Raw genomic sequence first — 22888 nt, 5'->3', positions numbered from 1 at the left:
ATCTTTTCAATAAAATAATAGCAGAAAAATGAGATAAACAGCCACATACAGCAATCATATATAACACCAAATAGAAGAAAGATCAAATAATATATTTTCCAAGACTCATCATAATCAATATCCCAAATAAAAATATAATATAAATAAACATTAAAAAGCGATAATGATAGAGAATTAAAAGACTCAAGAGAAAAATTCTAGGTAATAACATTCTGAATTAAACATGTAAGGCTAATTTTGGATTTCTCAATATAGAATCTAAAATCCAAAAGGACTTATAAAGAACTAATTAATGCTTTGAAAGAAAACAATTTCTAACCAAGTTTGCTATATCTAGCAAAGTTATCATTCAGACTCAAAAAAATAAAGATTTCCAAAATAAGAATAAACTGAAAGAATTCATAATCACTAATTCATCACTGGAGAAAATACTGAAAGAAATTCGGCACAGAGCATTCAGAGCAAATCCCAGTGCCCTAAAATGAAGGAATATCACTAAAAGTGCAGTTACACTAAAATAAGACAGAGTTAAGTATATGAATGAAAACCAAAATGGCCCTAAGTAATAAATGTCTCTGCATAATTATTCTGAATGTAAATGGTCTTAACTCTCTAATTAAACAATATAACAGTATTTTAGGTAAACAAAGAAAATCTTACCAAATAAAACAGATAGAATCCATTATATCTTATTGAATCATAATGAAATAAAATTAAAAAATAAAGAGCAAGAAAAAATACAAAACCCACATAAACTCACGTAGATTGAGGAGTGAATGAGGACTGGGGTCATAGGAGGAGGTGAAGAGAAATTATTTTTTAAATCCTAGAAAATACAATAGTGATATAATGTATCAAAATCTCTGAGATACTATGAAGATAGTTCTAGGAGGAAAGTTTATAGCATTCAGTGCCTCCATAAAAAAGAAAGATAGTAAATAAACAATGTAATCCTATATCACAAAGTCCTAGAAAAGCAGCAATAAACTAATCTGAAACAAGCAGAAGACAGGAAATAATTAAGATCAAACTATAAAAAATAGAGAATAAAAATACAATACAAAGTGTCAATGCAAGGGAGTTGGTTCTCTGAAATGATAAACAAGATAGATAACCCTAACAAAATGAAAGAGATATGACCCAAATCATAAAATTTGGAATGGAAAAGGAAATATCACAGATATGTCTGAAATCCAGAGAATCACTGGAAACTATTTTGAAACCTTACATTTGTAAAATCTGGAAGACATTGAAAATTTATAGACACATGCCCAACCAAAATTGAACAAACAGGGTACAGGAAACTTAAATAAACCAATATTAGGCAGTGATAATAAGGCAGTAATAAAAAAGCCATCCAACAAATAAATGTCCAGGACCAGATGGGTTCTCAGTTGAGATCTATTAGACCTTTAAGGAAGAACTAATTCCAAATCCTTTTCAAATTATTCCATGAAATAGAAAGGGAAGGAGGATTCCAAAATTCACTCTGTGAAACCAGTGTTACCCCAATGCCAAAATGAGATAAAGATATCAAGTGAGCAAAACTACAGATCAATGTCCCGGATGAACATAGATGCAAAAATTCTAAATCAAATATTAGCAATCTGTATTGAAAGCACATTAAGAAAATTATGCAACATGATCAATTTGTATTCATTCCAAGGAGGCAAGACGTGTTCAACATACATAAACCAAAAATGTAATTTATCACATAAATAAAATTAATGATGAAAATAACATGATCATCATAATGGATATGAGGAAACCTTGTACAATATCTACCAACTATTGATGTTAAAAATACAGAAGAAACTAGGGATAGAAAGAATTTACCTCAATCTCATGAAGCCATAAGCAACAAACTCAAAGCCATCATCATACTGAGTGGGGAAAAATTGAAAGTACTTTTATCTAAAATCAGGATCAAGACAAAGATAACCTCAGTCCATTCCCATTCAACATAGTTCTTGAAACTCCAAAGCAATCATTCAACAGAAGGACATTAAAGAGATACAAATAGGAATAGAAGAATTCAAACTATATTTGATATGATTCTATACTTAGAAAATCAAAAAAATTCTATCAGATTTTTTGAGCTCATAAACAAATTCAACAAAGCAGTAGAATACAAGATCAACACACACATTATCAATAGATTTTTCTATGCTCCAATAATAAATAAATCTGCTGAGAAAAAAAATCAGGAAAAGAATTTCAATCAAAATTGCTACAAACAAATAAATAAAATACTTGGGAATAAATGTAACTAAAATGGTGAAAAAGCTATCCAATAAAAATATAGAACACTGAAGAAAAATGTTGAAGCAGATCTGGGAAGACAGAAAGACCTCCCAAGTTCTTGCATGGGCAGAATTAATATTTACAAAATGGCCATATTGTCAAAAGTCATCTACAGATTCAGTGTAATACTAATAAAAATGCTAATTCTTCACAAAACTAGAAATAACAGTCCTAAAATTCACATGGAAGAAAAAAGAGCTATGATAGTCAAAGGAACAAAGAAATAGACTCAGCAGACCTTGGACCAAACCTCTGCAACCAAAAGTCAAAATAAACTATTAAAAAAAAAAGACTAATGCTGGAGGTTTAGGTTTCACAATCCTGATCACAGATTTTTGAAGAAAACATAGGCTTTTTCAACAAAGAGTGCTGAGCAAATTGAATATCTCTGCATTAAAAATGAAACTAGATCCCTCTCACCCTGCACACACACACACACACACACACACAAATCTACTCAAAGTAGATCAAAGACCTAAGAACTAAACCAGAAGCAGTGAAGCTACTAGAGGGAAGTATAGGGACAACACTCCAATACATTGTCACAGGCTCTGGCTTCTTTAAAAAACAAACCCTTCAGCTCTAGAAATAAAACAAAGAATCAATAAGTGGGATGGTATCTAATTAAAAAGCTTCTGCACAGCAAAGAAAACAAGAGTGTGAAGAGAGAACCTACAGAATGGGAGTTAAATCTTTGCCATCTACTATTCTGATAGAGGATTGATATTCAGAATATATAAAAAGCTAAAATCTTAACATTAATAAATTAACTCCATAAAAGGGCAAATGAATTAAACAGACACTTGTCAAAAGAAGATATAGAAATGGCCAACAGGTATATGAAAAAAAAAAAAAACATTCAACATCCTTAGTGATCTGACAAGTACAATTCAAAACTTTATTTATTTCACTCCAGCTTGAGTAGCAATCATCAAGAATAAAAAAAATAATAATTGATTGCAAGCATGTTTCGGGGGAAAGGTACACTTAAACATTCTTTGTGGAAAACAAATTGGTATGTTCACCTTGGAAAGCAGTATGAAGGTTCCTAAAAAAATCTAGAATGAAAACATTATATGACCCAGGTATCCCACTTCTTGGTATTTATCCAAAAGATCTAAAATCAGCATACTACAGTGATACATTCATACAATTTCCAAGCAGCCAAGTTACAGAACAAGTCTAGGTTCCCATCAGCAAACAAAATGTAGCATATACACATAATGGAGTTTTATTCAGCCATAAATAAGAATGAAATTAGGGTACTTGCTAGGAAATAAATGGAACTGGAGTACATCATGCTAAGTGAAATGGACAGATGCAGAAATTCAAGGATCATGTTTTCTTTCCTATGCAGAAGCTAGAGAGAGAGAAAGGAGTTTTGAAAGGGGGCTAGCAATCTCATGAAAATAGAAGAAAGACCAAGAGCAGAGGAAGGGTACCAAAAGGGAGGGAGAAAGGGAGGGCGTGAGGAAGTACCAGGCAATGGAATCTACACAATTTTGCTGTGTCTATGTATGAATACACAATGAATCATACATACATATGTATAGAGTTATAATTACAATGCACTAATTAAAAAGATATTACCAGTAATAATGAAAGGGAGATTAGAAGAGTAGAGCAAGTGGATTGAAGAAGGGAAAGGAAAGAAAGGTACTGGAAAACAAATTTGATCAAATTACTTATTTGCATTTATAAATATGGCATAATGAATTCCATTATTTTATATAATTATAAAGAATCAATAAAATAAGTAAAGTTATCAAATAGCTTAATAAAATAAATTAAAGATCTTCTTCCATTCTGTAGGCTCTCCATGTTCTTAATAGTTTACTGTGCAGAAGATTTTTAATTTGCTGTCATCACACTTATTGGTTTTTGGTTTTATTTATTTTATTTTAGGAGTCTTGTTAAAGAAGTTGGTTCCTGGGCTGGGGATGTGGCTCAAGCGCTAACACACTCACCTGGCATGCACAGGGCACTGGATTCTATTCTCAGCACCACATAAAAATAAAATAAAGATGTTGTGTCCACCAAAAACTGAAAAATAAATATTAAAAAGTTCTCTCTCCCCCCCACCTCTCTCTCTTAAAAAAAAGAAGTTGGTTCTTGTATTGACATGTTAGAGTATTGGGCCTACACTTTCTTCTAGCAGTTATAGAATGTTTATTTTCATTTCTAGGTATTTGATTCTGTTTGAGTTGACTTTAATGCAGGGTGAGAAATAGATGTCAAGTTCATTCTTCTATACATAGATGTCCAGTTTTCCCAGCACTACTTGTTAAAAAGGGCTCTCCTGTTTCCAACATATGTTTTTGGCATCTTTGTCTAGTAAGACATAATTGTATTTATGTGGCTTTATCTCTATGTCTTCTAATCTATTCCATTGGATTTCATGTCTATTTTGGTACCAGTAACATGTTGTGTTATTACTATAGCTCTGTAGCATATTTTGAGGTGTGGTATTTGGATGACTCTAAAACATTCTTTTTGCTCTGGATTGCTTTGGCTATTCTAGGTCTCTTATTTTCTGGAAGAACTTGAGAATTGCTTTTTCTAATTCTGAGAAGAATCTCATTGGTAATTTGATGGGAATTACATGTATCTATATAATGCTTTTGGTAGTATGGCCATTTTAATAATATTGATTCTTGGCTATCCCAGAATATTAGAGGTCTTTCCATCCTCTAATGTATTCTTCAATTTCTTCTGTGTTTTGTAATTTTTATTGTGAAGGTTCTTGACATCTTTTGCTGGATTAATTCCAAAGGATTCTTTTTTTTGGTGATTACTATGAATGGAATAGTTTTTCAGCAAGTTCCTTATAGAAGAACAGAAAAGTGATTGGCTTATGTGTGTTGCTATTATATCCTGCTACTTTACTAAAATTGTTTATCAGCTCCAGAAGTCTTCTGGTAGAGTTTTTGAGTTTTCTAAAGATAGAATCATGTCATCAGCAAGCAAAGATAATTTGAAGTCTTCTTTTCCTATTTGTATTCCTTTAATTTCTTTCTCTGCCTGATTGCTCTGGCTAGAGTTTTGAGGACTATGTTGCTTAGGAGTGGTGAAAATGAGCATCCTTGTCTCATTCCTGTTTTTAGAGAAAATGCTTTCAGTTTTTCTCCATTCAGTATGTTGGCCTGGAGTTTTTCATATACAGCCTTTACAATGTTGGTTAGGTTACTTCTATCCCTAATTTATGTACTGTATAAACACAAATGGATGTTTCCTTTCTGCACCTAGTGGGATAATCATATGATTATTTTTTCTTATGTCTACTCATGCAGTGAATTATTTTAATTGATTTAAATATGTTCAAACAACCTTGCATCCCTGGAATGACCCACTTGATTGTGGTGCATTATCTTCTTCTTCTTGTTCTTTTTTAGATATACATGACAGTAGAGTATATTCTGACATATTATACATACATGGAGTATAATTTCCCATTTTTGTGGTTGAACATAATGGAGTTACACTGGGTATATATTCATATAGGAATATAAGAAAGTTATGTCCAAATCATTCTACTCTTCACTATTCCCATTCATCCTCCATTTCCTCTCACTTCCCTTAGTCTAATCTAATAAACTTCTATTCTTCCCTCCCCACTCTCCTTATTCTGTGTTAGCATCCACATATCAGAGTAAACATTTGGCCTTTGGTTTTTGGGGATTGGCTTATTTCACTGAGCATAATAGTCTCCAGTTCCATCCATTTACCAGCAAATGCCACAATTTCATTCTTCTTTATGGCTGAGCAATATTTCACTGTGTATATATACAACATTTCCTTTATTTATTTACATGTTGAAGAGTACCCAGGTTAAACAGACAAGGATGATCTCTTTCACCACTTCTATTCAGTACAGACCTTGAAACTCTAGCCAGAGTAGTAGTTAGGCAGAGATAATAAATTAAAAGGATACAAATCAGAAAAGAAATTGAACCATCCCTATGATTCTATATTTAGAAACCCTCACCCCCCAAAAAAAATTCTGGAAATCATAAATGAATTCAACAAACTCACAGAATATGAAATTAATACCCCCAAATCAATCACATTCCTATGTATCAGTGATGAGTCAACTTAAAGAGAAATTAGGAAAACTATCCCATTTATAAAAGCCTTAAAATATATGTGTATTTGGGGAATCAATCTAACAAAAGAGGTGAAAACTATAGAACACTTGAGAAATTTAAGACCTTCGAAGATGGAAAGATTTCCCATGTTCTAATACAGGCAGAATTAATATTGTCAAAATGGCTATACTAACAAAAGTACTATACAGATTTAATGAAATTCCTATTAAAATTCTTTTTTTGTGTGTTTTTGTAATTGATTTGCCAATATTTGATTAAGAATTTTTGCATCTATGTTCATCAAGGATATTGTCCTGAAATTTTCTCTCTTTGGTATGTCTTTTTCTGGTTTTGGTTTCAGAGATTCCACCTGTTTTTCAGGGCATTAATATCAAGAATATATAAAAATCTCAAAAAACTTTACAGCCAATAGAAAAAAAAATCTCAATAAATGGGCAAGAAAATGAAAGAGCCACATCTCAAAAGAAGAAATAGAGGGGGGCAACAAATATATAAAAAAATTTTCAGCATCTCTAGCAATCACAGCATTGCAAACCTAAATTAAATTAAGATTTCACCTCTCTCCAGCTGGAGTGGCAATTATCAAAAATACAAACAAAAAGTGTGGGCAAGGACATGGAGAAAAGTTACACTCATAACATTGTTGGAGGCATTATAAATTAGTGCAATCACTCTGGAAAGCAATATGAAGATTTTTCAAAAACCTAGAAATGGAACCACCATCTGATCCAGCTATCCCACTCCATGGTTATTATCCCAAAGATCTAAAATTAACATACTGCGCCTTTATAGTCACATCAATGTTTGTAGCGGCACAATTCACAATAGTCGGGTTATGAAACCAATCAAGGTGTCCTTTCAACAGATGAATGAATAAAGAAAATGTGATGTATATATATATATACAAAATGGAGTATTACTCAGCCATAAAGGAAAATGAAATTAGGGCATTTGCTAATAAATGAGTGTTACTGGAGACTATCATGCTAAGTGAAATGAGCCAGACTAAGAAAGTCAAAGTTTGAATGTGTTCTCTGATGTGGAAGCTAGTACAAAATAAGGAAGGGCGAGAGTGAGGGAGAGTAAGGAAAAGGAAGAATTACATAAAGGATTACTAAATGATCTGACCAGAACAACTATAGAGAAGGAAAAGTTGATATGAGGGCTCACGGTTTCAGAGGTCTTAGCCTCCATTTCTCGGGACTCTAGGCTGAATATCATGGAGGAGTGTGGCAGAGGGAAGGGAGCAGAGAGAAAGACTCCACAATCCAGACACAAATATATACCCCAGAGCCACGTCCCCAATTAACCACTTCCTCCAGCCACATCCCATCTGCCTCCAGTTACCACCCAGTTAATCCAATCAGGGATTAATTCACTGATTGGTTTAAGACGCTCACAACCCAATCCTTTTTTCTGAACCTTCTTGCATTGTCTCACACTGTAGCTCACATCCAAACCCATAACAGGTGGACTTTATGAAGGGGAGTACAGTGGAAAGAGAAGGGAGGGGATAAGGGAAGAACAGAGAAATGAATCTGAACTAACTACTTTTCTATGTACATATATTAATATACCACAGTGAATCTCACTATCATGAACGTCTACAAATTACTGGTTAAAATAATAAGTAAATATAAAAGTTAAAAAGAAAAAGTAAGTAGCACAAAGATCTGGGGAGTAGAGGGAGGAGGAGAGGGAAAGGGGAAATATTAGGGACTGAATTAGAGCAAATTATATTCCATACTTTTTTAATTATACCAAAATGAATTCTAATATTATGCATAACTAAAAAGAAATAGTAAAAATATCTTGTAAGGGAAAAACAGAAATAGTATTAGTATGCAATGTTAGGAAAATACTTGTTCACTATTTCTAGATTAAATTTTACGAAAAATAAATTTGGCATAAATAAACTCTTTTGATATAATGTGAGTGGTTTGCTCACCAATTGATTTAATCACCAATAGATGAACTCAAGTGCAAAAAGAAAAAATAACTTCAATGGAAATGCTAATCATTTTTAAATTTTGATGATAAACAACTTTTTCCAAGGGGAATTATGTTGCAAGCCTTTGGAATACACAAAGTATACAGTCTTTAAAGACCTAAATATGAAAAAGAAAATTGACTATAGTTATGAAATATACCTTTTGAACAAATATGACTTATTTATATATGCAAATTTAACTATTTCTTAAAATATAAAATTATTACCTAAAAAAGTATATATGGGTTAAAAGAGTGAACTGAAAAATAATATCAAGGGCAGAATCCACCAACCTATCTTTTTTGTATATAAATCTAAAAGTTCACTTTGAAAAATCCTATCAAAATTTAGCAATTGTTTAAAAAAGTTTAAAACAGGTGATCCTAAAATGAGTAAATACAATAATTTTTACATGGATCATGCAAAATCCACTGACAAGACTAATCAAGTATTCATAACATGTAATTTATATTTCTCAATTTTTAAAAATGCATTAAGATTATGAGATTTCCAGTTTGGTGTGGTGTTGAAGTTGCATTCTTAGCTTTTAAAAAGTAGAAACAGTAAAATAACATTCTAAATGTTCACATAATTTGCAAAGACATCAAAAGGTCATTCATAGTCAAGTAAACAATAACTATGTGGATATTATTTATTCAGGATTAATTAAATTTGTTTAAAAATGAATCCTTATATAACTAATGTTTGTTATACCTAACAATAATCTATAGTATGTTGGTGTCATTTGCTTCTTTGCGAATATTTTTTTAATTATGTGCAGTAGGTGTGTCCATACAACATTCATTGCCTCTCATTTTTCTTCTACTAAGTTTTCTTGAATTCTTACTGCATTAAAAACATTGTCAAGTTTACAAATGATTTTCAAATTACTAAAATACAAAAAAAATAGATTCTGTCTTGACCTTTCAGTAGCATTTGGTGCCATTCTATACTCCCAATTCATTGAAACATATTTTCACTTGGCTCCCATTATCCATCGCCTTTATTTGAATATGAAGTGTCCCCCAAAGACTCATATGTTGAAGGGTCGGTTTCCATCGCAGCAATGCTCACAGGTAGAACTTTAGGGAAGTGATTGTATCAAGAAGACTGCAACCGCCTCAGTGGATTCATCTTTTTTGCAACTGAGTGGACTATTAAGACATGCCAGAAAATGTAGGCAGGTGGGACACACTTGAAGGAAATAGGTAATTGGAGGCATGTCCCAGGGGGCTATATCTTGTCCCTTGCCTTTTTTTCTCTCTTTCATTTTGTCTCTCTCTTTGCTTCCTGGCTGCCCTAATCTAATTATATTCATTTCATAATATCATTTAATTCTTACAAGATTCATGTTAAACTATCATTAAAAATTAGGCCATTTTTATATAAGAGAAACTGAGATTTAGAGATAAAAAAAAACATGCCCAGATTTAAAAAGCTAATTATAAACAGAGCAAAAATTTGAACTGAAGTATTTCAAAATTAATTATATTTTCACAACAGAACAAGGTATCCAATGATTCTTCTATATATACTTAAGGCAATTAAATGTATATTACTTTTATTCTTTTCAGATATTTTACTTAAAACATTATTCTACTAAATATATTTTTACATTGTTAGGTTTTTAATATATATAATTTTATAATTAGTAGAGGTGTGCAAGTTATAAGTTCATCCTCTTATTTAAAAAATAAGGTCTTATTTTATTTGGATTCTATTAAATTGATTTATATTTATTTATACTTAATTGGTTATAAAAACTTATATTACAATGAGGAAAACCAGAAACATAATGAAGAGTTGTCAATCTCACAAATGTTTTAAAATATTTATTATGATAGTTACTAAGTAAGAAAGAAGGAACTATATGTCTAAGTTTATATTAGAGTATCTCTGATACATACTGTTGTTTTAATATGCAATCTTTAAAATGATTACCATTTTAAATCTCAGAGATGTTTTTGCCTGTTGTTTTCAGAGTTATGCATAAATAATATGGATTAATAATGAATACTCACATTTCTCAATTCAAAATATAAATTTTCAAGGATTTTTGGAGGATTTGGGCATCAGATAAATTTGAATGAACCCTCTAGTATAAGTCATTTAAACCTAATGCTTCTTAAGTGATTGTTCCATTGATAGTGAAGCCAGAATCTGAGAGCCACTGACTTTTCCTCTGGAAATCCTCCATTAGTTGGGAAGGCTGCCAAAGCTCTCCTCTTTTGAGAAGAAGGATGTAAAACAGAATTGAATCGGTGTAGCATTACATCAATTTCCCCTCTCTTGGCAAAACTGCAAATGCATATACACAAAGATTTTAGATTCCTATTAGTAGCACAAGCACTTGACTCAAGTCTAGCCATGATTCAAAGCTATTGCTACAGATCTGTTTAAAAGTCTCACATTGACTCTTGTGAAACAAAGGGTGAATCTTCTGTTAATGAGGAAGAAGATATTGATCCAGGGTTTCAGATTTAGTCTACCATGAAATATATCATAAGAAGGATTTAACTAAAGCTGGGCCAAGAACCATATTAGAAATATCAGGAATGATCATATATCATATGTAAAGATAGCTGATCTCTTACATTCCAGAAGCCTTACTTCTTTTCCAATGGCCTTTTTAATTTTTGTTTTTAAATTAGCTGATAGGATTTCTGAGACTTATATCTCAACCCAGAACCCCTCTCTAAGACAAGACTGGAAAAGGGGAAGCAAAGAAGCAGTTCAAATGGGGGGAAAGGAAAATACAGAAACCAAAGCAGGGCCTTCAAGTAAAAGAGGGGGAGGGCCAAAAGAATCGGGACAATGCTCAGTTTTGGAAATGGCATGTCAGCTGTTGGAATAAAAGTTTAAGTTCAGAGCTGGGCAAACAACAATGAACATATTTATTTAGTGTTTCTTGTTTTCGGCTAGAATACTAACACCTCCAATATATAGCCAAAAAGGAGAGAGACTAATATTGATTATCACATTAATCAATATTGCATCATATGCTTGGCTAAGAAAGATGCACTGTGTACAAATTATCACATGTAACAGCAGATTAATAAGAAATACAACGTAGCTATAAGGATGGAGGAGGAGGAAGGGGAGGAGGAGTGAGGAGAGAAGGAAAGCACTGATTACTAAAATTGATCTCATACACATACATACACATACACATGTGCACGATGTGAAGCTAAGGTGAAATTAAAAGGAAACAGAAAATAATAAAATCTTTCCAGAAGTATGTAAAAGATAGTGAAAATATAGTTTACATCTAGGAAAGGGAATTAAGTTGCTTGGAACAGGTTGGACAGGAGACTTTTATCTACATATATCTTAATAATATTTTGAATCTTTAAGCACGCAAATGTATCCTTATTCAAATTACAATAAGAACAATCATGATTATTCTGTTTTTTAATCTACTTTTTTCCAAGAACTTTGATGATCTACTTATATTGGCTTCAGGACATAGAAGGTGTTGTTGGGGTGAAAAAGTTCCTTTCACAATGTAACATCTGTGGGTCCAAATGCATCCTGCACACATTGTCTTTTTTCATTTCTGGCAAGACAGAAAGGTGCCTCTTTTCTGACTACAGAATAACCTCCCCTGTCCCACATGTATGCAGTATCTCTCTCTTCTCATTATCCAAAAGGCTTTAATTCTCTCTCCTTCAGCACAAATCTCTCCTTTTACTCAACTTCCCCTCAAAACCAAGTCATCTGTGGTGATAAGCTCCTATCTTAAAGTGAAGTAAAACACAACAGTTGAGAAATCCCCTAATTTTAATGGAATATTCCATTGTTTTCTAAAACAATTTCTAAATCTATATTTTGCTTCACTGTTTCATTTTACGCTGCTCTGAATCACAATCCCAAATTATTAAATTCAGTAATTTTTTTTTTCTTAAAACTATCTTACTTAAGCTCTCTGCAGAATGGACAAGCAAATATCTCCTTCACCTTAAGGTATTTCTTTTGGTGCCTGTTATAACCGAGCCTTATGATTTTCTTCCTACCGCATTCTTCTGTCTCCATTATAGGATCTTCTTTGTTGTCTACCTCTGAAGAATTGGAATTTCCCAAGGATTTACTCTTACCCTCTTTGTTTTCAACATGTCCTCACATGCTTTCATCTGTTTCCATGAATTTCAATGCCACTCATGGGTTGAAATCTATCTCTACACCAAACTTCTCTGATAATTGCAAGCTCCTCTTTCCTGCCGGCTATCTCCTGGGCCTTTTACATTTCACATGTTCAAAATGGAGCTTTCTATTCCCGTTCCTCTCTTCAGTGCCTCAAAACTGTCACAATTTTTCCTGTGTGCATTTTGTTTGCTTTGCCTCAAACACTTCTCCCTATGTTTTGTCTGACAACTTCCATTTCATCTTCTATTTTCATGCCTTGATATCATAGGTTCAAAGAGGTCTGACAACGTTTATGAATTTGAACTCATTCCAGTTCATCTTGATGACAAACTTCCCAACGGTGAGCTCATACTGTGTTTAAACATTTACGATTCACTTTAAAAAAATCATACTAGATTTTAGCCTCTGCTAGAGTGATACATGTGACTCTTTTACTCACTGATGTATCTGTGCCTAGAATATCTGGCATGTTGCAGATAATAAAGAATTGTTGAATGAAGAGATACAGAAAATTTTTTCTTTATCCTTCCTCTGTTACTATCATCCACAAGTTACTTGCACATGTCAACTGACAGCTTACTATAGAAGAAGATATTTCATGCCATCAATACAAATTTAACTGATAATATTCAACCACCTTTAGTTATTTGGTGTCTATATTTCTGGTGACATTTAAGTAGAAAAATCAAAACACATGTTTGCAGTTCCACACAATAATATAAGGATTGAACAACATTGGAACCAACAAGTAAAATAACATTTCAGGGTTGTCCATATAAATGATTTTAAATCAATTCTGAATTTTACTAATTGCAGAAAATACAATTTGAATTTTACATTCCCATATGCCCTCTGGGGGGGGTATGTTTGGGTCACTCAGTGGGTAAAATTAAACCTAATAGAAATGTAATATATAAAACCAAAGCCAAATTAATGTTTAGATATTTTATTAAGAATGTACGTAGAGAGCCCATATTTGTACTCAAATAATGCATTGTCAAGAATTAGGATAGTCGTAAATCTTAGAAAAAGTTAAATGTCAACATTTGTGAATGGTTTAACCCTATTTTTGAAGCTCTTTCTAACGTAACTGTCCAATGAGAATAAATGGAGCTCTTATAAGGAAGGTTATACAAACACATAAAATGAATTAGTATATAAATAATGCAATCATAAAATTTCAATGTTTTTTTTTCTATTGGAATATATCTATAATCAAAAGAATAAAATTTAGTGTTGTTTTAGTATAAAAAGATGTTGATCTTTTCTTCCTGCTTTTCCTCCCTGCTCTGTTCTTTAGTATAAAAAGAGATCATTTTAATGACCTCTATTTCTATTCCTGCCAGTTTTTACTTTTTATCTTATTTTGTTCTGATATGTAACATAGCCCAGAGGTTTATGAAACTAAAATATAAATTTATTTTTTCACAAATGTTTAAAATTTATTCAATTGTACATTTTTTTCATTGTAGAATTATATTGATATATCTCTACTGAATTAATTCTGCTTGAAAATCAAGATGATGGCACATTTCATTACTAATTTTGATTTCCCACAGTGACCAACAATATGTTGCACATATAGCAGGTGCTTAATAAATATGCACCAAGTTGAGACTCCTTTTCTCAATTTAGTTGAATATAATAGAGCAAGAGTAAGAAAAGACAAGGATATTTATAATGCAATGGTAGTTTCTTTAAGGAAAATTTTAGAAAAACTAAAAAAAAATGGTATCACCTTTAGGTAATATAATTGTAATAATCATCCTTCAGAAATTATGTTTAAAATAATAATTCAAATCAAACATTTAAAATTTATTAATTCTTCTCTTGGTAATTTACTAAAGAAATAGTTTGGTTTTTAGGACTTATTATAATCTGAGAAGGTTGGTCATTGGGATTTTAATATTGAAAACAACCCAAAACACATGGTACGTTTTAACAGATGCAGGTAAAAATTTTCTCAAAGCAATGTTTCCACTACATGCTAACTAATGAACATGTACAAATTTTTATAAAATTAACTACTTTCACCACTGTCTGATATCAATTCTTCCACTCTAGGAAAGAATTGTAACTGAGAAAACGTTAAATTTGATAAACTGTGTAATTAGATCCCAGCATAAATTTCCATCTCTCCTGCAGCTGAACAATTTAATCAGTATCAGAATTGGTAAGATATCACTATTGAATTTGTAAATGTATAGCACTTTATAAAAGCTTGTTATTAAGTTACTTTGTTTTTGTAGATAGATATCCTCCTCCTTTAATTTTTTTTTTGTTTGCTTGTTTTGAGGATAAACAAGATGGATGTTATAGACATAGGCTTAGCTCAATAGCAGAACCTGGAGAAACAGAGACAATATTAAAGGGTCCCAAAGTACACTGGTGGCCTAGATGATACACAGGACCCTCTCTTCTGAGACAGTACACAATGTGTAACTTCTTCATTTTTTTTCCCTATTAGCAGCAATGTTGTCTTTTCTACATGATTAACTGCAGATGATAAAATGTATATAATACTACTTCACCATGAAATGAATATAATAGTATTCTCTTTAAAAGTTTCATTAAATATTAATGATTTCCTTTATAATAATTTTGCTCATAAAATAGTTCTTTAATTTTGTGTTTAATAATCAAGTTTAGATGTGGTCTTTATCACTGAAGTGAATTTAGGAAACAGGTGATTGCATGTAGGAGCCAATCAGAATACAGCCTGAGCATTGTCTACATTTTTAAAAGGTGATATGCTTTTGGCCTAGAAATGTATCACAGAATTCAAGCACTTGCCTAGAATGCATGAAAACATGGGTTTGATTCCTAGCACCAATATATGTATGTATATACATATATAGATACAAAAATATATGTTGGAATATATATATATATATATATATATATATATATATATATATATACACACACACACACACACACACACACACACACACACACTTCCACAGGAAGCATCTAGGACCTTCTATTCTTTATAATTGACAATTTTATTATTCTTATATTTATTAAATCTTGAATCACTAGCTGGGAACAAAATTGACTTAAGTTCCAACCTATTTTTCTCACAAAGTAGTTTTAACTTGTTTGAAACCAAGAATGTAAGAAATTTCTCACAATAATTCAACATTGAAACAAACATCAAGGAAGAAATTCCTTTGAAGTTGCTTCTGAAAAGCATAAGTTTGCTATGATTTAATATAACCTGGGCAGGTGAGAGGCAGCAGGTCAAATGTTCTAGGTATGTTATTTTGTAGACATGGAGGCTACAGGGTCAACTTATATTTTTATCAAAGCATTTGAATGTAATAGAATAGAACTTTCTAGTTGTATTTCTCTTCCTCTTTCAAAGAAAAACTTCTCTCAGAAAATATGTTCAATTTCACTCATTTTTCTGTTTGTAGAAAGCATTCAGGAACTCAATGCTGTGTTCAGAATTAGAATTTAATACATGGAAATACACTTATAATGATCACAATCCTTGGAAACTATTCTCCAATATTATACAATTTCAATATGGTCTAAAAATAGCATAATGCACCACAGGTATAGCATTTGTACTACAATTACATACTCAGGCATAATAGTAGATGACTTTGTTTTCACATTAAAATGTAGAAAGCCCAGATCTTGAATGAGGGTTATTTTATTATGTGAAGCTAAATGAGAAAAGAATTACTTCATATCGCTTGATGGAAAAATGTAATCTTACAAACATAAGAATATCAAACTTTCCAATTAAATTTAGTACATTCATACAAAAGGAACAGATAAGGGTTAGATTGCCATTAGATTTTCTTTATCTAAACTCTAAATGCTTAACTTATCTTTTCTCTTTTTTGCTGAAAAATGTAGAATTTTGAATTATGTAAAGAATTTGCAAATTGAAAATTTTAAATTCTCCAGGTTTATAAAACTGATTTTTCTATTGACCCTCTCTAGTTCAAAGTCAAGTTGAAATACTACAAAGTCAAAATTTGACATATCTCAAAGTCAAATTTTCACCTTGCTTCCTTTGTTTAAGCATTTCTTTTTGTTTATGTTTCCCATAACATCTCTTGCTCAGAGTGAAGATGTTGGACAGTTACCCACTCCACTCCACCCTGGCATGCAGATTCTTCTGGTAGTATCTCTTTTCTTATTTGCAGGAATTATATTCTAAATGACTATTTTGGGACACCCAAACTCAACACCAAGAGTCCTGGATACAGAGGAACTCCATTCCAGAAGCCCCGTCACACTGCTCCCCCCTCCGTGCCCACCCCCAGCCTATCCATGGTGACTGGCTTAGAAACCTGCACCTTCCCATTGTTAATTTCTAATGCTTCCAAGCAGTATTGCATTTATAACTTTACAACTTATACATAAAGAACTTGATAACAACTCAGGCAGCAATGAAAGAGATCCCAATCCCCAAGAAGAAAAGCAACAAAATGTATTTGGGATGGTGTGATAATATTCTGTTGAGTTTACATAGCTATGACAACACATAGAGTGCTATTTGTAATTATTTACCATAGATTTACAAATATCTTACACACACACACTTCTAAATAATTTATCCAGCTTATTGATTTTCTCCATTAATTTTCTCTTTCCACACACATTCTGTATAGTACCACCTCTCAGAATCTTCCCAGAGAGGCACTAGACCTGCCTCCATAAGTGCCTGAACCTAGACTTTTATTCTTGTTCCTCACCATCTGCAGTGATATTTTGGAAAGGAACCTGTTTATTCTTCTAATGGTTAAGGTTCTCTCATAGTTAACCATTGCCCATGGAATCAAACCCAAACGCCTTCCATGACTTCTTGCCTTATCAGATCTAATCAATCTCTCTTCAGACCTGGTATCTTAACTCCTTTCTATATACCATCCTTCTGCTATTTAATAGATGCATGTCAAGTTAACTTCTGCAGTTTCCTTCTGTTCCCTGTCTTTGAATCACTCTTCTGTCATAATTGAAAATGACTCACTTCTTTTCATTTGGCTAATACCTCAAATATCATCTATTATGAGAAGTCTTCCTTAGCCACTCTGCTACTCTATCTCCCATTTATCAGCCTTACACTCACCTCAACTGTATTACTATATTATATTATACCATAGGTTATTAATTTATTTATTGTCTATCTTCCACTTCAAATTGTGAAAATAACAGGATTAGAAGCTTTCTTGAATTTTATAATGCTGTAATCTGCATGCTTATCAGAGATATTGGTTTATGATAAGTTTTCTCTATGTGTGTTTAATAATGAGTGGATTATGAATAAAATAGTATAGTGGAAATCTCAAGTAAGATAAGAACAAAAGAGTACACAGTGAACTTAGCAACATCAAAATTCCAAAATTCCCTGTGTAAAAGTTTTTTTTTCCTACTTTAGCTGCCTAAATCTTGAAGGATAGGAAGTGCAAATCAGGTAAGTCAACATCTCCATTTACAGAAATACTACATAATGTGAAGATGATTTTTACAATGTGTAGTAAAGAAAATGAGAGGCAAAAAAATCTTTAAAGAGATTTGCTTGTACTGGCAATGGAATAATCTAATAGGAATTAGAAAAAGACCAAAGGAAAAAATAAGATATTTCATAAAATTGAGTTTATTTGTAGACACTAAGCAATGAGCTAGCAGAAATAAAAAATTTGCATCTTCTATGCAAGCCAATACTTATTGGAGCAAGAAAAGAAATGATAGGTATAGTGTCTAGAATAAAAATTGAGGGTTTAGAGATATATAGGAGAGAATAATGAAGGTTGATGATGATAATGACAATATTAAAATAACAACAGTAATAATAATAATTGAAGACACTGACTTGTTTCATGAGTATCAATGTCCCTGTAACTGATATAGAGACATCAGTAATTAGTAAGCAAAATGTCAGAGGGGATTCAACTTGATGCCTTCTATTTTCTTTTTGAACAAACAGGTGAGTTCCTCCAAAGAGAACAAAAAGGAATGCGGTGATTTATGAAGCTTAACAAGAATAGAGAGTTTTACAGCAGTAATTTATAGGAATACAGGTAAATGCTGACTCAGGATGTCAAAACAATCACCAATAAGTCTGAATGCACCATCAAAGACTAAGAAACCATTCATCTGTATTGACATCCATTCTTAAAGCCCTATAGGTCTCATTAACAGCAGCTGGGGTAGAGAAGACCTGTAGTTTAGTCTTAAATACATTAAGAAATAGAGAGCTGAGTGATTCTAGACAAGTCCATGATCAGGCAAGTAGCTGAGGTGGCAAACAGTGAGAGATTTTAAAAGCCAATGGACCTACGTTCAATTTCCAGTTTACTTCAAGTTCATGCAATACTTGTGTTGTCTTTTGAAATGCAGATATCAATAGAATTACCCAATATAAATTACAAGGAGACCAAAGAAAAATAGAATATATTTTAACTGAGTTTCAATGTATTTCTTGATCTGTTAAATGAGAACAATGATAATATCTACCAAAGAAGTAATGCATGTAAAGTGCCTACAAGTTTCTTAGTAAAGTATGAGCAATAAGTATTTAGGTATCTCTATTCCCATGGTTCTTAACCTAATTTAACCTCCTCCTCATTGTCAAATCATAACAATCATTGCCTTATATTTAGAAATGCATGACTGAGTTAAATTATCTCCAAAGAACTTTCTAGTGTTTAGTCACACTAAATCCTAGATATGTGTCAATTAACTTAATACTGAAACAAGAAAAAAATAATAATCTGAACAAATGATAGAGCATGACCTCTATCCCTAAATTGTACTATTTGCATTTGTCACTAATGTACAACCATGGTAAATAATTATCTGTTTGGAACTATCTCATGAACTGAAAGCTTAAATTAATATAGTTTATATACTGTTTTTAACATAAACCTTTATAAGGCACAACCCTCTAACTCTGTGAGCCTCTATAATTTGAAGTTATTTTTAATAATCATCTGGAAACTCCAAATAATGGTTCTTGAATCTTATGTGCTACTATTTTATCTGTGATGGTAAATAAAATACCCACTTTGTAGAATAAATGTATTTAATTATTGGTGCATATGGCATGCTAAAATGTCAGTGGTAGAAAATGTTATGTCATACCCAGATTATGTGCCCAATAGACAAGTCCTTTTAACCACTTTGAACCAATGTAAAACTTGATGAGTTAACTACTGAGATTACATCACATGCCTCCATGGTTTTTCCAAGGTTAATGTAATTCTGAAAAATTTTAATAGTAAATCTCAAATAGACTTCATTAATTGAAACAATGCATGCTGCTATTGCATATCTTAAAATTTCAGTGTCTTATTATAACAGAAATAATTTTATTTCCTTCATGTAATAGGCCACTGATGCGATTCCTTGGATGACCTTTTACATGGTGATTCTGGTAACCAAGTTTCTTTTGGTTCTAGTTATACCATCCCTTAGGGCCTCAGAATGATTTTCTTTCATTTATTAGACTCTGGGTAGAAAATGAGAGGAAGCAGCCACACGCATTTGTTAACCTCGGAACTCAAAAAGTGACAAATGTTGCCTCTATTCTGTTTGACATGTAAAAACTGTCCAGGAAACCTCACAAAGATGTAAGGGGGAATAGGGGGAACTTCTGGAATCTGTATAAGCTCTCCTGACAGCCACTCCCTTCGGAAAGAGAGACAGGATCCTTTGGTCTAGGGCCAGCTGTATTTACACATGGATGAATATCAACAAGTGAAAGTTATACATTTAAAATAGCATGTGGATACAGAAATAAACAGGAAACATATTGAACTTCATATTTTGGAAATAAATAGACTCAACATAAAAACGTTTTTAAAGAGTTTTTAAAAATCTAAAGGAAATAAGAGAGCCAGAGAAGAAACGTTATTCATACTAAAAGACAGAGCACATGACTCTGTGTTTCCTAATTATTTATCTACATTAGGCAGCTGTAATCATAAAGGCTCTCTACAAAGTTTAAAAACTAATATACTCCAATCTTTAATGTCCATTACCCAGAAATATTTTTGTCTCTCTGCCAACACATGTCTAGCAGGAAGTTCAGCTGTAATTTCCTCCCCAATATTGGATTCTTTAATAAAAATTCAGTACCAAAAAGCTTAGCTTTAATATTTTAAATGTCAAGATTAAAATGAAATGTATTCATTAGCCAAATTCATAACAATGACCATTACAATTGATTGTTGGAAATCACAGTTTTAAGAATGACAATATTAACCTAAGATGCTAAGAAGTATAATATTTTTTACCTGGAGAGAAAAAAATAAGAAATACTCATTTGATGAAGAGATTAACAAAAAAACCAGAAATATTTTAAACTGATTAGGTTCATCTCAGGACTTATCTATCAAAAACTAACTGCCTTGCAGATCCCCCACCAAAAAAAAAAAAAAAATCGTGAACATGAGTAAATTTTTCACATTTCATTGCAGCTTGAAGATCTAGCAATTCTTTTCACTATTTGGGACTGTTATCAAATATTCTTTTTTGAGTTGTTTTCTTTGGTATCAGAGATTAAACCCAGGGGCACTTAACCATTGAGTCATATCCCTGCCTTTTATTTTTAATATTTAATTTTGAGATAGGGTCTTACTAAGTTGCTTAGGGCCTCACTAAGTACCTGAGGCTGGCTTTCTCATGATCCTCCTGACTCAGCCTCCCAAGCCACTGGGATTACAGGGGTGTGCCACCACACTCAGCTCAAATATTCTTATCTGTTGCTTATTATATCCTCTGTCTATAGAAAAAATATTACATCTCCACAAAAAGTTATTGGAATAGTAAAAATCCTGTATCAGCCCAATATATTTTTTGCCATGATTCACCATATTACTACTTAACATAATGGCTAGTATCAAACCACTAGTACTATCTATATAATCTTTCACTATTAAAGATACACATACATATACACATTTATTTACAAAAACTTATTTATACAGATACATGCTGAAGAGTATGTATGTTGCACTATAACAAAGACTTGAACTAAAATTAATGCCCATCAGAAAGGTATTAGTTAAGTAAATTATAGTGCAGTAATTGATTTTTTGTCATCTAAGGAAGTGAAATAAAATGCAAACATGCCAAATATACTATACTAACACAAAGAACAAAAGTATACATAAAATATTCCTGTTGTTATTTCATTATGATTATGTGAATGTGAGAAAGATGGAAAGTGTGTGTGTGTGTGTGTGTGTGTGTGTGTATGTGTGTGTGCAGAATTTCTGGAAAAGTGGGAGGGGAAATGAGTGGCCTGGGAATGAATACCGTATTTATTACTTTTTATATCATACGGGGTTCATATCCACATGTTGTCTTCATGAGTTCACATTTTAAAAATAAAGAAAAATTTAAAAATTTATATCAATATAGCATCTTTAAATAGTATTTCCTTTACCCTTTATATTATATATTAAACAATCATAGTTTATTCTCAGTCTCTTCAAAATAATAAATTAAAACCAAATAGACACAGATTTTATTTAGAAGAAATACAATGACCATAGTTCAGAAAAGGAAGTTCATTTTAAATTTCTTACAGACAAAAGAAGAGGATATTTCTTTCAATGTAAAAAAGTATCTATTTAACCTGTGTAATTACTCCTCTTTCTACAATTCATAAACATAAGCGATGCAATTGGACTATGAGTATTCTAATCTCTATCCCTTTAAGGATTCTTGGCTAAGAGATATTAAAGTCCATGTAAAATACTTTTTAAAATGTACCCTTCTTCATTAGACATCCAATTTTTCCTCTCTTCAAAAGTCTCCAGGAGACTCTATTCATCAAGCAATTTTTGAATTTTCCTTTTTTTGTGTTTTGTTCTAATTCATATTCTTTTTCCTATATAAGAGACATTCATGAAGCAGAAATTGTATGGCAGAGAAAATGGCTTACATGCAAATGAATTTTTACATTCACTGTTCATAGTATGATATTAACTGTGTTTTCTCTGTTCTCTGTGACATTGTAGCTCAATTTTCTTGTTTCTGACTGTGAGGAGCAGGCTGTGTTACTCCATTATTTATAGAACCGTGGTTTTCTGGCTGCACCTAACCCTGAGTTAATCCATATTGTAAAGCAGGAGTTACTCGATTTTACATAAAATATCAGTGTAGAATTTCTACACCTTGTTTGTACAAGAGAATAATCACATCTGACCAACACAACTATATGGCTCAAATTGAAATTATTCTGCTAACTTACCAAACCAAATTAGAAAGCCTTGGACATGCAGACATCCCAGATCATATTAGGAAAAAAAACAAATAGGAGATTATCAACCTCACCAGAAGTAATCCCCACACTTCAAACCCATAAAATGAGGAG

The 22888-nt window shown here is 32.1% G+C and overlaps 1 protein-coding gene across 5 annotated transcripts in view; it reads right to left on the bottom strand.

Annotated features, from left to right (window-relative positions):
• The window catches only part of Spock3 (SPARC (osteonectin), cwcv and kazal like domains proteoglycan 3), a 412435-nt gene that overhangs the window by 179388 nt on the left and 210159 nt on the right, over nt 1–22888 (bottom strand). The window lies entirely within an intron of this gene.

The sequence above is a fragment of the Urocitellus parryii genome, chromosome 14 (assembly GCF_045843805.1).
Source record: "Urocitellus parryii isolate mUroPar1 chromosome 14, mUroPar1.hap1, whole genome shotgun sequence".
Lineage (NCBI taxonomy): Eukaryota > Metazoa > Chordata > Mammalia > Rodentia > Sciuridae > Urocitellus > Urocitellus parryii.
Note: the sequence above shows the minus strand (reverse complement) of the source record. Positions and strands in the feature narration are given on the sequence as shown.